Below are 20,579 nucleotides of genomic sequence, written 5' to 3'. Positions count from 1 at the left end.
ATAGGTAAACAATAACAACTATGTGTACCTAATAGAGGATAAACGTACATAGTAAAAAACAATGTTATGGCTTCTAACACAACAACAACATTTACGAATAATAATAGATGAGAGCGCAATGAAAGGGTAATGGAAGGGCACTGTCAATTCGCAAAAGAATGCGCAATCAGATTGAATGCTGTCAGTTGAAAGACATCAAGCAAGCAAAAAAAAAAATGGCATTAAATGTGGCTAATATACAAATGCACACAAGCAAATGACTTAGAAGCAAACAGGTAGGCACAAAAAGACTTAATTTGCGCAGCATTGCAGTAATAAAAATGTTTCTTTTTTTGCATCAATTGTTTGTTTTCTATTTCCTTAGAGACTTGCTTTGCTTATCTTAACAACATTTTATTGCTTTGCTTGTTTTACAGTACATCCATTTGTTTGAATATTGCAGTAGCCGTAATGTTCACTTATGCGTTTAGCTTCAACATTAATGGCACAAGTTTTATGGACATTTCAATGATTGATGCAAATTGCGACGCGACATGGCTAATTTCAGCCTTAAGCGCCACTAATTTTGCAAAACTACATAACCACATACACATACATACATATGTATGTATGACTTTGACATTAAGTTGTTTATGGTTAGCAAATGCGTAAGCAATCGAGATTTGCGGAGGAATTGGCAAGTTATGTTTACATACTCACACTAGCCATAAAAATTCGAAATGTAAAACGGAAAAAAAGTTAAATTGTATTTAAGTACTGGATTTTTTTTATGCCTGCGTTTCTTCACGAGGGTAACCTTCTTCTATTACTGAAGGCGACAATTGTGCGGGAGAAGAGGACAGAGGGGACCCGTCAGGACAAACGGAAAGAAGAAAGTCAGACCGACGTGAGTTGTTTAGTACTCTAACGTGGCCCTCGTCTCGACTCTGAGCCCAAATCCTTGCCACCTGCTCGGGTCTTCTTAACCCCGACACAATTTCTTTTTCGTCAAGCTCTGCAACGGTACAGCATAGCATTGCTAGATGCCTGGTCTACCGCACCGTGGCTGTCTTTTATGTAGAAGCTCAGGTATAGTTTTCCACCTGCGCCTGGATTTTCTTCTTCGATTTTCGTCTCGCCATCATACTCATGTCCTTCAATGTCTTTATGTTTAATCAGGCATGCAATGCAAGCAGGCGTCCTGGAGGGAATTTTGTGAATTCATCGAGGTTACCAAGGAATGCGCATGATTGAGCAGAATTTTTGCCAAGGGGCACTCCCAGCCAACATATTTAAAAAGGTCAGATGGTTGTTGGTACGAGTCTGATTGTGAGTCACTGGATATCCTTCTGAATCCTCACTTTTCAGGGTTGCAACGCAGTGCAAATCGATGACCTAAACTATTTACCAATCCTCTCCGAGGACTTCTTGCAGGAGCAGCTGGAGAGAGAAAAGTACTATCACCGTTATTATGGCTCGTGGACTTGAATAAGCTACGGTTATAGATTGACTATCAGAGATTCAAAGTAATGGCTTATGTCGACGATCTAGCAATACTGGTAGTCTATTTTCCTCGGCCATAAATTGATCTCTTAGCGTAGGCCCTGAGAAAACAGACCTTATGTTTTTCACTAATAAAACAAAACTACCTAAATTTATAAAACCAAGCTTCCGACCTGTCACTTTGTTTGACTTTGTTTGAAGAGCGTACAAGAAAGGCCTTGGTAGTTCTGAAGAGAATGTTAGGCAACAGTTCAGGTTTGAAATCAAGAATTATGCACTGGGTGTACACATCTATAATTCGACCCATACTCTCGTATAGGGTGGCGGTCTGGTGGTATATTTTGTCGAAGATTTGGGTTCATCGCAAATCCCGTAAGAAATTCCCAAGCCGCAGTTACTGTACTCAATGATAGGTTCAGCTCTTGCAGGGCTTAGCTGTCTTTGCAGACGGGTTAAAGATGATTGCTAAAGTTATGATTTCGCTTACCAGACTACGCAAACATTTTCGTTTGCAATTAAAGATGCAGTAAGATACATCAAAGAGAATACATCCGTCAACCTCTTCTACCTCTGTTAGATCTCAACTAGTGAATAACTGTTGGAGAAAGCTAGCACCGATTTCTGATCAATACGAAATTACCCCAATATGGGTCCCGGGACATAGGGAAGTCTTTAATACGAGGGCCCCGGCCTCGCAAGGATGAAGATAAAGACACTCGGCAAACAATTCCTGTAGAATAATTCAGAGCGCATCTGCCTCCCCCTGTATGGCGTACTCTAATTGTATCTAACCAGGGTGACAATTCACTTAAAGCAACCAATCAACATCATTTCCCTATGATAACTTTAGGTCGCAGGCTGCAAGTGGCGTTTGATCGCCCATCCCACCAACGAGAAAATTTATTGATGCCTTTTTGTAGCAGGTCAGCGAAAGCCAACCATTGCGTATTACTCCGCTGCCGAAACCAATACTAAATAATACCTACCTAACACGCTTCCATAGAACACCTGCTTTGACACCTCAACTAGACTAGATTTGCTTCGAGGTACCGAATAGTTCCTTCGTTTCAACTTCCTCACGGCACGACTATGTCCTAGAGCGGTCCCAAAAAATTTGTTACGAGATGAGTTTGAGGCACCTTCCAAAATTTTTCCTCTTGCCGAAAGATATGCCCCTGCCAAGCTTTACGTTTCTAAGTATAAAATTAGAGGATGCTAATGATGCTCACATTTTTTCCTAGAAGTAGCAGTAAGAACATTTCAAATTTAAATTATCTAAAAAAATATCACAAGCTTCAGTAGAAGAACTCCGGAAAACTCCTTGAAATCAGCCGGGAGGTTCTTAGAACTCTTAAAGGCTACTGATAGGACACTGCAAGTTAAGGTACCAATTTGAATAAAATGGGGCTTTCTGTAGAGAAGGACTGCAAACTTTGTGAGCTGGTGAAAGAAACCTCAGTGCATATTCTATGTGACTGCCCATTTACAATAACAACCACGCTGTCAAGTTTAAATAGCGGCAAATCAGCTGCACTTGATGGTAGTAGGTTGAATAAGGCAATGAATTAGCAACAAGAGCTTACGGGATGCGAATAGCTCAGTGGTTAGCGCTTCTGACTTTGCACATCGATGAAGTCTACAAAAAATCTCCGAAATAGCTCTTATAACTTCTGCCGCTTAGACTTTGTTGCTTTTTTAATTTTTTCCTAATAAGCAAAATCGTGGTACAAAGCTCAAAAAAAAATATTAAAAAAAAATAAATCAGTTTCTGAAAAGTTCCCAAGTAGGTACATAATGAAAGCTTCAGTAGAATTCTCATCTGCTTTCTACATACAAACCTATGTATATATTCACTTTTTTCTATCGATGCAATTAAATTTGCTTCAATAAGCAAGTTATTTTTGTTTTTATCAAATCAAATGCAGAGTCTACGTTAAATAAATCAGTTCCGCGCAGGGAAAAAGTGAGAATTTCAATTAGTTAAGTATTATTGAAAATAAAGTAGTTTATAGATTACTGTCAAATTAATTGAATTTCCTGCAGGGTATGTACGAAAACGTTACTTATACTTATACTAAATATCTACATAACGATGCCATCCGCAAGGTATATAACCACTGTTACCACTCGCCCACGCCCACTCCTCTCAACTCATTAAGTACTACGATGTTGGTATTATTATTTTTATTTGTACAATTGTTGTTGTCATAAGCGAAATTATTCGCCAAATATTGACACTTTTACTTTCGGTCGAATATGAACTACCAAATGGTTTGGATAAAGCAAAAACCAACTCAAATTTGAACTGGTGACCCATATTTCCCATTTCCGTTGTGTGTTTACTGAGTGGGCGAACTTCGATGTGGCTCACTCATTATTTTTTTTTTTACTCTTTTTTACTATTTTATGTTAATATTTCTTTTTGTGTTTTCGAGCAAAAAAGTTCTCAACTTATCTTATGGACTAGGGGCAGACAGTTTGCGTTTTTTTTCCTAGATTTCATAGAAGTTTGCGCTATTGCTGCTGCCAACACTCTATTTACGCATATTTGCGCTGCTGCGGGCATTTAAGTATTTACGCACGCAAGAGCGGTTCGCAATATGCCATAATTGCAATGAAATAAAAATGAATGAAATAAATAGGAAATAAAAATACAAAACGCCTACACGCTCATGTCCATGTCACGTTCATGTCCGAAATAAATGAGTTATGTGGCTTTACGCAGACGCTTGTTTACTTTGCAAACTAGTTTTTTTTTTCGTTTGCCTTGTTATTCACAATTCTAGGCTTCTTCTTCATTTGTTCCGGTTTTTGTTTACTTCTGCGGGTTTTTCTTTTCATTTTGTTATTCTCAGTATACACACTTCTTACATCGTATTCTTTTTTTCTTATCTTGAGATGAGTCATTTCTCATTAAGCAAGCTCATCCCAGTTTCTATTTGTTTATTTAATCTTCTTCTGCTTACTGGCACGGCCAAAAAATTGCTCTAATTTTGTCTTTCAAGCAGCTAGACCCCAGCTTCAGTCGTCCTTCTACCATCACTTGGCGCTCCAAATACTATATTATATATGTAAGTATACACCCTCCTTACGCATCCATTTGTATACACCCTGTAGGAAAATACACAAATTCCGAGGTATGGAATTGTACAAATTTTTAGGGTGAATTAATGTGGTATTTTGAAGTAAAACTTCTTTAGCGGCCGTAGCGACAAATACGAGGACGATTGCGAAGACGAATACGAAAATAAAGAAGAAGATTACACGACGAATGTCCAGACTGAGACGAATGCGAAAACGAACACGAGTTCAAAGTCAAAGACGAATACAAGCGAATACTAGTTGGTATGAAAACAAAGACTAAGACAAACACCCGTTCTAGTGCGAAAAATAATACAAAGAGAAATACTAAGGCGAATATGAATTTGAATGCGAATACTAAAGCGAATACCAACTACGAAACGAATACGGAGGTATAAACCGAGGGAAATGTGAGGGCAGGTATAAATGAATAAGAAGACATGCACGAAGACAAATAGGTAGATGGAGATGATTACAATACGAATACAAAGACTGAGGCAAAGTCTGAATGTTGGCAAATACGAAGACGAACACGAAAATGAGGGAAGACAAGCTCGAAGCCAAAGGCGATTACAAGCGAACAAAGAAGAAGGGCAATACAAAGAAGAGTTTGAGGAGGGAAAAGAATACGAAAACAAAGACAGAGACTAAAGCGAAGGTTAGGATGTTATTAATACGATGACAAACATGACGAACCAAAGGCGGTTACTAAAACGAATACGAAGGCGAATACCACGAATGGAGGCGTAGTCCAAGAGAAATACGCAGACGCATAAGAATATGCAGGCGAAGACCGGCTAGAAGATGACTACGAATACGAAGATTAAGGCACCTTATTCGGATTCAGTGATAGCAGGGCTTTATTTTCATTTTCACGGCTTTTTGGTAAAATGTGAGGCCCTATTCACAAATTTATCTATTGGTCGTTCAGTACTGTCGTCAAGCCGACAATAATGCTATGTGTTCTTAGCACAAAGTTGCACGGAGTTATTGGCATTGGCATAACAGGGGCTATGAAAACCTGCCCTACTGATGCATTCAGCGCTTTGGTCGGAATACCTCCATTTGCTATTTTGATAGAAAAAGAGGCGACCACTACGGCACTGTAAATTCTAAACCTCTCCGGCCTATAAATCGGAAATATGGCGGGTCACATGTAGGTCCTAAGAAAATTGGATCTAAACTCGATAATGGTGAAACTGGGTCTGGCATATTTGGGCCGAGCTTAAACAAATCGATAACTTATTAATAAATAACAAATAGAATAACGCTAAGATAACCTCGTTAGCAGATCTTTCAATTAGTCTTTCGAATAACAGAAAATAGCTTTTAAAATATTGTCTTCCGAAAGACTGTGGTGAGTTGAAAAACAGTTTTCAGAATTGCCCTGTAAGAGACACACCAGGCACTAACTTACAGAGGCGTTGAAACAAAAGCCTAGCTCTAGCTCGAAATCTTTACTTCGCCACTAAACGAATAACGGTCACAAGCGAATTTAGTTTACTTGTAAGAAAATTTACATTGTGAAAAGCTCGTTCAATAAACTGTATATGCTCCGTCATCACGACATGCGTCCGTAAATACTCCAGCGCCAACTCATAATCAAATCAAAATCGACACAATTTCATGCTCCGCAGTTCATTTTTAGGGCTCATTGGTGAACTAGTAGTCCCACCCACAGCCAAGCAGTAGCGCATTGCAGTATGTGGAAAATTGCCCAATACATGGGGTGCGTACCGCAATCGATGAGTGGCCAAATCGACCACGCAGCTCCTGGAAGGCAAATGGAGGTCACTCGTCGAATATGCTTACTCTCCATAAAGATCGCACCCATTTGAGTTCAACTTATTTGCTTAGCTCACTTTTTCCCAGTAGGGTATTATTTTACTAAGATCGTTCTCTCATCTCCACCAATGTATTTGCTCTGGTTCATTTTTATTTATTCACACTCTCACTTTTTCGCTGCTTCACAGTTCACGCACAATTTTGTGTTTTTTTGTTGCTGGTGTTTTTATTTAGTTTTGATTTCCTTTTATTTACGTTTACGCACTTTAATATCGTATCTCGTTAATGTTTGCGTTCACTGTGGTCAGTGTTTATTAATGAGCGCTATTTAACATTTTTCTCTATATTTTCATTTTTTTTTTAAGTTTATTTATTTTCCCTTTTATTTTCACTTTTTAACACTTTTTCTTGTTTCGCTTTTGTATTGCTGCTGCTTGCCATCTCTACTGTAATTTTCGCTGTTTAATTTCCCATTATACATAACACAGCAACGCCTACATTCACACGTACATACATATAAACTTCATACACATTTATCATTCATCATTTATACACGCATTTAATCGGCACTTAATTATCATAGCACTTATAAATGGAAATAAAGATATTTACTTAACACATAACGAGTATTATTGTCGTTGATAATGGATGCTGCTGTTTAACTTTCTTGTCGGTAACTCTCTTGATTTTAAATATTCAACTTTTTATTCCTTAGAAATATACTACTTGCATGAAAAATTCGATATGGGCTGGGAAAAATTTTTTAGTTTTTATGAGTTCTTCATTCCAGCAATCGTGAACTATCTGTGAAGAATATATACTTTCAACCAACCTATTTACCTAAGTCCTCAAGGCGTCTATGTAATCACAAGTTAATAAAAATTTGGTTTGCTTAACTGAACTGAAAATTTTTCTCCCTCTCATCCCATATTATTTTTCTGCATACTAATGAACAGATACCTTAATTTAATTCTAAATCCAAATCTTAATCTTAGTTTTAAACCTAACCTAAAACTTAATCTTACTCTTAATCCAAATCTTAAACTGAATCTTAATCCTACTCTTAATCTTATTCTTAATCATAATCTTAAACTTATTATTCGTAATCTCAATGTTATTCATAATACTAATCTTTTTCTTAATCTCAATCCTAATATTAATTTTAATCTAAATCTTAATCTCAGTCTTAATTTTAATCCTCATTGTAATCTTAATCTTAAACTTTTTTAATCTAAATCTTAATCCTAATATCAATCTTAATCTTAATCTATATCTTAATCTTGGTCTTGATCTCAGTCATAATCTTAATATTTGTCTTAGTATTAATCTTAATCGTCATCTTAATTTTATTCTTAATGTTAATCGCAATCTTAATGTTAATCTAGATCTGAATCTTAATACATATTAATCTTAATCTTAATCCTACTTATAATCTAAATCTTAATCTTAATATTAATCATAATTTTAACCTTAAACTTAATCCTGATATTAATTTTAATCTTAATCTCAGTCCTTATCTTAATCTTATCCTTAATTTTTATCTTAATCTTCATCTCAATCTTAATCTTAATCTTTATCTAAATACTAATGTTAGTCTTTATCTTAATATTGACATTATTATTAATATTAATCTTAATCTTAATCTTAATATATATAAATTTTAGTCTTAATCTTACTTTTAATCTAAATATTAATTTTTAATCTTAATGTTAAAATCAATCTTAAATTAATTCTAATCTTAATAATAATCTAAGTCTTAATCCTAATCTCAATCTTAACCGTAATTTTGATCCTAATGCATTTTAATCTTAATTCCAGTCATAACCTGATCTTAATCTTCATTGTAATCTTAAATTAATTCTAATCTTAACAATAATCCAAGTCTTAATCCCAACCTCAATCTTAATCTCAATTTTAATCCTAATGCATTTTAATCCCAATCCTAGTCATAACCTGATCCTAATCTTAATCGCAATCTCAATTTGAATCTTAATCTTCCATTTCCTGCCTTGTTCTCCCGATTTTAATTCACTTAAAAAAACCCTGTCAGTAATCAGATAGAAAGTGGCCTTGCATGCTTGCCATGGTCTCGTCAAGTAATTTATGCCAAGTCTCTAAATTTCTCTCGGTAGCCATATCTGACATCTAATAAGCTTTTCAGAGGTCCTCAATAGTGAAACCATGTGTAGGAAACCAATGCAGTAGTTCAGCTTTAGTATTCCCTCCACTGCGTATACTTAACAATGCATGCCACCCTAGTCATATTAAAGCCGCTAAAGAGTACTACGCTGCGAAGGTAATGTCCCGAAGGCAAAACTCTCTAATAACATTTGCATAATAAAGCGGAATACGTCACCAATCACGTCAGCAACAGCAATAAAATTCAATATTAACCCACATAACAACTGTGGATGCCACAGCTGTTAACATTTCAAATTTGTTTAAATTATGTCATTAAAATGTAATATTCATAAATTTGCAAAATGAAAAAGAGAATCCAAATACGCATTGTGTAGTCAGTATTGTTGGGCTTGATGCTTTATAATTTCCTTGGCAGCTTTGACATATTGATTGTTGTTGTGCTGCTGGTGCCATATACAACAGCTGCGACTTAATGCTGCAGGCTTAATATTCGCATGTTAAGAATTTTACGCTAAAGCAATCACAAAATATTAGATAATGTTTTTGCTTGGCTTAGTAAAGTGTGTAAAGATGCGAACAGAGAACTAAATTTATTTTCCAAAATGCATAAATAATGTCGCTAAAGACAGGCAACCGTGCTCTTCATAACAAGTTGCTTGGCAATCTACTCAGTGTCTTCCAGTTAGCTATTCACTATTCTGTACAAAAATCAAAACACCAATAATAACGTTTTCGGCTTGCCCCACCCACGTACGTGGTATGTATGCATATACTTACATAATTCTAGTTTAATATAATATTGTTAGCAAATGTTTCCCGAGTTGTGTCTTAAAAAATAAATATTTACTTTGTGTGGGAAATACCCTGAACCAGTTATGTTACAACAAATGGCTTTTTTTTTAGTAGCCACAAGTTTTTCTGGGAAGGAATTACTTATTGGTGGAAATTCAGAACAAACTTGCATGCACTTCTTATTTAGTTAAAAATGGTCAATGTTTATTATCTATAGATGTATGTATGTATGTATGTACTTATAACTATTGACTTGACATGACGAAATCCATAAGTTCAGTTGTGCAAGTAAAAAATATCAAGTAAATAATAATTAGTTAAAATGAGTTCGTCATTTTTTTACATAACATTGACTGAAATGACTAATGGCAAAATGCAGAACTTATTCTGTCATTGAGAGCATGTGATGTTGTTGTAAATATTTATTTATTACCATATAACTATATTACCGATACATTTATCATTATATTGATATATCTACAGATAATATCATAAACCGATATATAGTACAACTGATAAATTTATGAATAGATTTCTCTATACATATATATATATACATGCACATCGATAGAAAAAGGTATCATCGGTATATTTATCAATTGAGAGCACCGATAATTGAATCGATAATGCCACAAATAGGCGGATTGATTATGTCGATATACCCACCAATCGATAGAACTGCCGATACGCAATAACGTTAAAAAAATAGAAAATAAATTTCGAATACAATATCAGTTGCGAGTACTCCGCTATCGGTTATTATATCGATAACAGCATCGATTATTACATGAACGAACATAATCTAGAGGACGTAATTTTGTAGTAATACATCTATAAGAATACCCAAAATACGTGCATACATATGTATGTATTTATATTGCCTAGGAATTTGACAAACTAGCAAACCCGTATCGCGTTAAGATAACAAAATCATTGGTCAAGAAATTGCACACATCGTTCATACAAGTAAGTTTTAAAGGACTGTCATCAAAATTTGTAGACGCCTAATTGGTGGACATTTTGGACGAAGAACCTCGCCAAACCCAAGAGCTACTTGCGGCTAAATTAGACGTGACTTAACAGGACAAATAAATGCGATGGAAAGCAACTAGTATTGCCTATAAACTCGATGACTGGGTGTCTCACGAACTCAAACCAAGGGATATCGAACAAAGCGAAGTGGTTTTTTTCAATTTATTGTCATCGACGATGAGAAATTGGTTCATTACGACAATCCAAAGGGCAAGAAGTTTAAGTACAAAAAAATTCTAACTAAAACCTTATTTATTCCTTTACTTACTATTATTTTTCAATTAACTGCGAATTAGATTGAATTTGATTTTTCAAATAGGTGGCAACCCTCCTTCATTTAGATAGCCTTTTCAAATTTATATTGCTACCCATATTTTAATCATTCATTTAACTTTTTAAATAACTTAAATTTTAGTTTTTTAACTGGTGATAGCCCTTCTCAAAACAGCCTGCCTCAAAAGTATGAAAAATGGTCAAACTAAAGATACCGCAACACTCTTTCGTGTGACTTGTGTATGTACAATGTGGGTCTGAACGACGAAGCCCAAAACTTCTTATAATAAAAGCGTTCCGTACTCGCAACGTAGCTCCTCAAGCGACTGATATCCATTTCCGAAATCCCATCGGTACGGTGGATAAAGTGCAATCCAAGGTAGTTGAACTTTAGGCTCGCAAAGACAGGACACCAAAGCAGCAGGTGCTGAGATCACCACCTTAAAAGTTGCTACAGGAGAGCGGCTACCTTTGCTCCGGTAGCCTAATTTAGAGTTGATGGAGAGTTCTTCGCAGAAGTCTTCCCTTCCCGCTGGAATACGGTTGGTGAAAGATCCCACAGCTCGAGGCGAACTTACAGCCCACCCCACTTGGACTTACTGGGTGGCGCGCAGCTGCAGCTCGCTACCTCAAAGAATGCCACGATTTCACAATGAGGCAATACGCTGCCTATTTTCGGTTTTGTATTTCATAAAAATAAGTAAACGCTAAAATTTTTTGTTGCATGCATTTTTTTTTTTTTTGATGTGGCATTATAAGCGACGTATTGTCAATTAGCTGCAAGAGAAAATACAAAAACAAAATATGTTCGCTTCTGGCTTAAGTTGACGCGTTTAGTAAGTTTTCACTATATCTTACGGTAAGTTGAGTTAAGTTAAGTTTAGACTAACTGACATTTTAAGGTCGAGTTGCACTTGCTATCGAAGATGGCATTGTCAGAAGCACACGAAATGTGTAATAAAAGTTCTCTTAGTGATGGCATTGCTAATTACGGCAAACGAATTTTCCAGAGTCGTCTCATAAGATTGCCCAGCCTGATGACTCACTTTTCCACCTTTAGCAGTGTTGTATTTAACCACCACCACCACCACCACCTACTCTTCTCCGCATCTACATTACAAATTAAATTCATTTAAATATTAATTAAGAGCATACGGCACCCTCATCATCTACCTTCATAACTCACTTCAAATTCACTCCAAACTAAATAAGTAGTTAATAATAATTCAATGCATGAAATCATGAGAATATCACCTCAGTCATCCAATATGATGAATTGTATAACATTTATGCGACAAGGCGACTATCAAGCGAGCTGACAATTTTTCACACGATTTTCCCACACACAAATGTGAGATACCAAAAAAAAGGTAAACAAAAGCAAAAACTAAATCTCATAGTAAATGTTGGCAAATGCACGCAGAGATGATATTCATATGTGGACTCATATGCACGTACAAATATAGAATTGAGATGTTGACAGTTACTAAGCTGACTGGGGCTGCAAGTGCATCAATCAATGTGGGCGTTGGTGGTTGCTGCTGCTGCTGCTGCTGCTGCCGTTGGTAATGAAATGTCCACGAGGGCAATCGTTACTATGAATTGCTATTTTAAATGAGAATTTAAGATAATGAATAGTTTATGCGGAGTAGTCGTGCGTGCAAAAAATTACAACAAAATTACATATGTATACTGAGGACGGGAATATAGCTTCAATTTTTGCATTGAACAATACTATGGCAAACTTGAACTTGAAAATCTGGTGGTACACTGGTATATATTTGGTATATATTAACATTGAGTTAAGAACTGAAATCAACTATTTGTTACCACTTGTGCCAGTCCATAGCTCACGTGGCCTTATACATACATACAAGGGAGGTGAATTCCAAAGTTTAGATATTATGAAAGTGTATAGGTTGAGTTCTGGCCTATACCAGGCTCCCTATTGGATACATTCGCGACTACTTCTTTTCCATATTTATGCCAAAACACAACTATCTATGCCTTACTAATTTAATGTAATTTTTTTGCATGAAACAGAAACAATGTACACGGCTAGCTAGAAGATCTTTTGTGATGGTTCTTAACCCTGACGGCCCAAGATTTTATAAGCCTCCCTTATAAAAGCTAAAAGTTTCTTGGTAGACGAATTTCTAATCTTAAGGGCATCGACTATGGAAGAACTGGAGTATTCTCTTAGTCTAAACAATCACACATAATGTGTTCCGACGACTCTTCGTCTTCAAGACGAAGACGGCAATACGTCTCTGTGGAAAGATCAATCTGGTGCATGTGAGAGCGCAGGCGATAATGGCCGCTTAGGTAACCAATAGGCAACTTGATGTTGGCTCTGTTCAAGAGATTTACAGGTAAAGGATAACCAAAAAGTCTGGCCTATCTAAGTACGTGGGTTTACCCACGCTTCGATTATGAGCTTCGAGGAGGACCAACTGAGGAGTCCACAAAACGGTTCCGGTTCCACAAGCGCAGACGATGCGGCTTTCCTTTCCAATTAGTCAGCTACCTCGTTACCTACAATCCCGCTGTGTGGGTACCTCAGCATAGTAGTACCGTAATACTTGCTGCGAGGAGTTGGATAGTATTAAAGCACTCTTCGGCGAGCCTGGAGGTGATAGTCCTATTAGATGTGGCCCTTGTGACCATCTGGCTATCTGATAACATAACTAGAAACGCACCTTTTAAACCCTTCTCAAGATTCTGGCACAAATTGAGATTGCTGGTACCTCGGCCTGGAAGAACGTCGACCAATAAGTTATTGCAATACAAAGTTTGGTGCCAGGTCCAAGGACACCTACTCGTGATCTGCCCTCCATCTTTGAATTTTTTTCGGATTCTTTTTTTTTTAACTGTTTGGAACTTTCTAGGAAGACTCATATAAACTCGAATTAACCTTCGTAAAAAACTTGTTTTTCTGAGTTTTCGTTATTTTTCGGATTAATTTCATATTTTATAATTTTTTCGAGATATTTCAAGCCTTTTTTGGATCTCCCAAGTCTTTTTTGTAAACTTGTTGAAGACTATTTGAAATTTAAACTTTTTTTTACATTTTTGGAGAATTTTTGAATCTTTCGAGGAAGTTCCCTCATTTTTTCAGCACTAACAAGATTTCTTCGGGACTTTTCTTAAATTTTCACGAAATTCTTTAGCACTTTTTTGGGACATTTTTGGAGGTGTTTTGAATCTTTCGAGGAAGTTTCCTAATTTTTTGAGCACTAACAAGATTTCTTCGGGACTTTTCTTAAATTTTCTCTTTAGGACATTTTGGAAGATTAATTAAAGGGAGAATCGGATCTGCAAAACAATCGGGAATAAGCTTTTTTATTTTCACTACTTTTCGGAATAAACTAGGGGTTCTCATGAATTTTAGGAACTGTTTTAGAAATACCTCATTTTTGCTTCATTGCGAAAATAATTCATATTTTTCGGAGTTTTTCGTGACTTTTTCGGGATGTTTTAGAATCTTTCGGAGTTTTATGGGGATATTTTGAATATCTCGAGCAATTTTCGACAGTTTTCAGCACTAAAAAGATTTCTTCGGGACTTATCTGAATATTTTTTTTCAATTTTTTAGGACTGTTTGCAAGATTAATAAAAGTGAGAATCGGATGTACAACACAATCGAATTTTTTTTTCGCTACTTTTAGGAATAATTTAGGGGTTCCTGATGAACTTTCTTATTTTTTTAGCCTTTTTTTGTGGCTTTTTCTGTATGTTTCATATATTTTGAATCTCTCGAGGAAGTCTCGAAATTTTTTAGGACTGTTTTGAAGATTAATTAAAATCGGAATCGGTTTTACAAAAAAATCGGGATTTGGGTTTTTTTTAATTTTCGCTACCTTGTTCATGAATTCTCTGAATTGTGTAAGCCTTTTAAAAAGCGCTCATTCTTTGTCAATTTCGACAGTAATTAGGAATTTTCAAGGTTGTTTCGAGGCCTTTTCTTGATGTTTTAGGATATTTCGGAATTTATGGAATTTTTTCTACAGGACTTTTCTGGATATTTTCGAAATTTTTCCGGCTGTTTAGAAGATTATTTGCAGTGATAATTAGATCTACAAAACAATCGGGATTTTGTTTTTAATTTTCATTATTTTTCGGAATAATTTTCTGAATTGTTTAAACCTTCTTGAAACCCCTAATATTTTTCTTCATTTCGAGAATAACTCGGAATTGTATGGGAATATTTTGAATCTCTTAGGGAAATTTCGTATTTTTTCAGGCTTTAAAAATTGTTTTCGGAATTTCGCTGCATTTTTGTGTCGTAACACCTTGGAACCTTTTGGAACTATAAATAAAAATTAGCATTGGCCCTTGGATTTTTTTTCACTTTTCACTACTTTTTTGAAATATTCTATGATTTTCGTATGGCATTCCAGGATATTTCAAGCATTTTGGGAGCTCTCAGGCTTTTTACGCATTTCTTAGATACTAATGTGATGTTTTCTGTTTTTTTTTTTACTTTTTTCGGCACTTTTTTGGAGTTTTGTAGAGTTTTCGAAATTTCGAGGGATTTTTCGTAATTTTTCTGGCTTCATAAAACTTTAGATTTCCCTGGATTTCTTCCTGAAATTCTCTTCGCTTTTCGGGAAGATTAATAACAATAGAATTTGATGGAACCGTATTTGAAAAAGGACAAAAACTCGCAAACGCAAGCGGTGATTTGCATTTTGCCTCTGCCAGCGAAAACTTGTTTAGTGGGTGTGAGAAAAGAAGCTGTTTACCTGATAATTAAAAAGAATTAAAACAACAACTACTGCATTTGTAATTCAAAAATATGCACTCATACCAAAATAGTGAAACCACACCCCATAGAAATTAGAAAAATATGAACAAAACAAAGTAAAAACAAATAAATCAAGAGTGAGTGCACTTATGACCGACCCGGCCACCATAACGGCTGCCAACAGCCAACGCTGCTGCTTGATTGATATGGGGAAACGTAATTAATGCAAATTACGTCGCAGCAATGCGAAAAGGTAACTATTAAAACAACAACAATTTGCATAATTGTAATAACAAAAAAAAATATGAATATGGAGTAGTTCGATGATGATTACGAGGAGGAGGAGAACGATGATGATGTTGATCGCAATGAGTATGACTAAGCCGTTAGCAATGCCAATTTGCACACACACATACATAGGTACTTACTACGAGAAAAACAACACTCTTCAGCGCTTGAAGTGAAAATATCAACAACAAATAACAACAAACAAAATAAATACATAAGTATTCGCGTATAAAATGAAAACTGTTGACGAATTGGCTCGAATTATGTGGCTTAGAGATTCTCGAATTGCCAGCAAAGAATGCGCATGGCACATGTTGAGACACAACACAAACAACAAATTAAACAAAGCTATGGCTACAAAAGGCACGCTTTGTTTTGTAGCGCTTCCAATCAATGGCAAGGCAAAGTTCTTAGCCATTTAATGCGCGGGTGGAATTTGCTAATACAAAAAAAATGGCTTTAAGTGGACTTTGTTGACTTTGTCGGTGCTTAAAAGTTTCTTGTTGTTTTTGTTTTTGTTTTTGTTGTTAAACTCTTAGTTATTTATTTACTTTGTTTCGTAAGTATTTGTCGGCTGGCAATTGAGCGTATGATTCAGTATAGCAATTCTTGGAATGCAACTTGAGTGCGAAAATTGGCGGGAATGACACCATAAAGTGTTTGAAATTTTATTTTTTGCATTTATGTACATACGTAGAGTATGTATACACATAGATATATAAAAGCAAATGTTTACATACATCTGCGAAAAGAATGTTGACTGCGCTGGCAATAAATTGATACAGGTAAATAAGGTCCACAAGACTGATATCAAATTTCAGGAATAACCGGAATCGGTTGAATCTGAATTTTTATTCTCTTTGGCGCTTACACTTTCACTTCTCTTCCAATTTGTCGCGAGCGTCTTGATGTTATATGGATTGACCCGCAGTTTTACGCCGCCTCCAAAATGCGAAGGGACGCAGGGCGAAGGTCAACGCAGAAAAACGCCGTTTTAGAAAACGAATACGAATAAATACGGAGATAAATCCGAAGACGAATGCAAAAACGAATACGAAGGCTAACCGAATATGAATACGAATACTCGGACGAATAAGGAGACGAATGCGAAGATTGATGGGATAGTTATGCGAAGACGAATAATAAAACGAAAAATAATACGTTTACGGGAGGGAATATGGCTAGACTAAGGGCTGGTTTCTCCAACTCAACTTAACTTAGTGTAGCCACTTTTTGGACTTAAGTCAAAAGTTAGCCTACGTTTTACACAGCTTATTCATGACTCAAGTCAAGAAAATTGGGTTAACTAAGTTAAGTTGAGTTGGAGAAACCGGCCCTAAGACTAAGGATAAGGTTAATATTAAGTTTTAGAGAAAACTTCTGCAATATTAAGCAAACTAGAAATGAAGCGAGGGAAGTTTCACTTTAGTAGTGTGGCACAGGCGCACTCAGTTTTTTATATATATTTTTTTTAAGAGTTTTTATTTTTTCCTTTTTTTTTTGTTTCTGCACCTTCCAGCAGAGTTTTGGTGAATTCAAAACAGGTTGGAAAATGCTTCAGGCTTGGGTAATTTGTCTGACTATCGAAGAGTTTTTACAAAAAGCATCGTTTAAAAAGAAATTGTCAGCCATAAAACTGTAATGAAACTAAATTATTTAAAAATCACACGGCCGAATTTCGACTGTAGCTAGCACTCCTAGTTATACTAAACCTACCACTCTTTAGAAAAATTTTTTTCCGGAAAAAATGCTGCACACAAAAATTTTAAAAACTTACCAAAAATGTAAATAAACAGGTTTTTTTTTAAGAAAAAAGTAATTAATTTGGTATTTTAGTTTTTTGAGGAGAAGAACAATTTGTTTTGAGAAGAAATAATAGCTTTAATTCTACTTAAAATTAATATGTATTTATATACATACCTTATAATTTTTTTTTATTTTTTTTTTAGAAAAAAATATGGTTTTAAAGATTCAGTGAAAAAAATGTTGTTCTAAGAAAACCATATGTTTAACGAAAATAATAGTTAACCAAATTAAAACTAACCAAACATTAAAACAATCTAAATTTTTTTTTTTTTTGGAATAATTACGTTTTGGGAAAAATAATTTGTTTGGGAAAAATTGTTTTTCTGAAAAATTTTTGTTGTTTTACTTTAACTCAATTTTAATAGTAATCCATATTTGCCTTTGAGAAAAAATATTTTTTGAAAGTTTTTTTTAGAAAACTTTCTTTTTTGGGAAAAAGTAATTTGGATTTTGGCAAAAAATAAGTTTTTAAGAAAAAACATACTAAAAAAAAAAACTTGCCATTTTTTCTTAACAGTTTGTTTTTATTTTCGAAGAAAAACTGAAAAACTGAAAGTATTGTTTTACTTCACTCAAATAAAATTTTGTAAGTATGTGATTGTTATGGCATTGCAGGGGTTAATGTATTTGCATAACATTGGTCCTTCACAAAATTTTTTTGGGAAAAATTTAGGTTTTGGGAAAAAAAGTTATTTTTATGGATTTTGGCAAACAATTATTTTCTAAGAAAAAATAATATTTACCAAAATTTGCAATAACAATTTTTTGCAGGAAACGATTTATAAAATTGCCAATTTTTTTTATTTTAGAAGAAATATATTGAATTGAAAATACTGTTTTAAGCAAAAAATATGAATGAGAACTACATACATATGTATTTTGGCATTTCTTTTTTTTTTACTTCAGGTTTTATTTATTTATTCCTCGATGGATCCCAATTTACAATTCAAATCACAATTTTTTCAGGTATGTATATTTCTATGCTCTCAAAAGGGTTAATGTATTGTTTGCGTAACCTCGGTCCTTTACGACACCCGAGAAAAAAAAGAGACGGCTGATAATACGATTACCGAACTTGCCGCGCAAAAGATCGATTGTGGCATAGAGTGTGTGGCATGGCGCGCTATACTGCTTCAAACTCCGCCCACTGAAAATCGTTTATCATACCTCTGTAGCGCTCATTGTTGATAGAAATGGCGGTTGCTGCAGCATTTTAACAGAAAAATAGGCCAATGATGTCACCGCTAGAAAATCTGCACCAAACTGTCACTATGTATCTGAGGATGCATTGGCTTCTTTACGATCACGTGCGGGTTTTCCAATCGCCAGACTCGGCAGTTTTGCTTGTTAACATAGCCACCGAGATGAAAATGCGCTTTGTCAGACAAGGTGATTTTTACAACATTTTACACAACATTGACTTTGGGAATGCATAATTTTGAATTATTTCCCAATATTTTTCAAGTGTAGCGCAATTCATTTTGTTCCGCGGAGATATGTTACTGACTTTCTTTCAAGATTTCCAGCGGGAAAAATCTGTCACTGTCCAAATAAAGTATGATTAAAACAACACCACTACATATACGGAACCCCCTTTACTTGTAAAAGCTCTCTGCTTCAAATTATTCAAATTATTTTACACCCAAAAGATCTTTCAATGCCGCTGAGATTAAACTCTAAAGAACCCGCTGCATCTACCATTCATGCTCCACTTCCCTCCTCTTTTCACAGCGCACACCACATTTCTTTGATGTAATTTATGAAGATACTTACTTACTTGCCCACCTTTGGTGTATGCTGAAGAAAAATAACAAAAACAACTACAAGAAACGTTGAAAAACAACTGCTGTTGTAGTTGTTTTTGTTATTTTGTTATTGCTATAAAGATATTGCTGGTATTAAATAAATACGTATGTATGTATGTTCATATGAAAGTATTTGTACGGCTACATACATATACGAAAAACCAGTTTCTCAGTATCTAATATCAAGTTCAAGGTCAATACAAAATGCAATAATTTTTTACCGCAGTCAACCGCAGCACAAAACAACAACAACAACAACAAAAAGGAAAACAAGATGAAGAAAAAGCCAAAAGCAGAAAAGCACGTTGAAATTTTTTTTTTCACTTGCATGTAAATAAGCAAGTAAACTCATGCTCGTATACGGCAAAAAAAAAAAACAACAATAAAATGCTGAAATATTCATTAAAAAACCGATATCAACCAATTCACGTTCACACACTCACACACACACACACATATGTATTTGAATTGGTTGAATGGTTAATTGACTAAGTAAGTAAGCGTTTGAGCTAAGCTCTGCCGTTAGATATGGACGCGTTGAGCGGTTTGAAGCGCGGCGGCAGCAGTAGCCAACAACTTTGGTCGTTTCAATTGACATCGTCGTCACTCAATCGTCGATTTGCAAACATCATTGAGAAGGCACGATCGTTTGAAAATGGCAAAACGGCGACGCTGCAACGACGCAGCGCAGCGCAGCGCAGCGCAACGAAACGATACGAATGTGGGCGGCTGACTGAAAGGGGTGCAACGCCGGCAAGATGTATGGCTTTAATGGCAGCTTGAGCGCGCTAACTTGGCTACAAGCGAGACCAACAATGCTAAATCACAGCGTGTGACCGACCGCGCACTGCCAGCGTCACCGCAACGAATTTGCTGTTTTTGTCGGAGCCACTTTGTAAGTAAAAAGTGAGCTTAGTTAGCTCTGTGTGGCGTGTATGAGGTACTGTCTTTTTTCATGCTACATTTTGGCAGTTTCGCCGCATTAAATAGTCTTCAAACTAATCGATTTTTTTTTTTTAGATTTCAATAATCTCAATTTTCTGACTTCACCCGGCTAATTATTCAAGAATAGTGCAATCGCTTTTTCTAGGGCATGTGTGGTGAAAAACCTTAGTTTTTTAATGCTTTAGGTGTCCTCACCCGTTCAGGAGCCAGAAAAACATGTTTCCCAAAAGTTCTCCACCCGCCCGCATAATGTATGAATTTCAACGGGTTTTTGTATTCATCTAATTTTATCAAAGCACTTTTGCAAAAATATTTAAAAACAAAATATGTAAAACAAATTTTTTTTGGAAAAAATTCATTTAGGAAAAATTATTTTTATCAAAATTATAACCACTTTTGAT

Source organism: Rhagoletis pomonella, unplaced genomic scaffold, assembly GCF_013731165.1.
Source record: "Rhagoletis pomonella isolate Grant_MI unplaced genomic scaffold, Rhpom_1.0 Rhpom_scaffold_00006, whole genome shotgun sequence".
NCBI lineage: Eukaryota > Metazoa > Arthropoda > Insecta > Diptera > Tephritidae > Rhagoletis > Rhagoletis pomonella.
The sequence above is the reverse complement of the archived record's forward strand: the minus strand, read 5'-3'. Positions refer to the sequence as shown.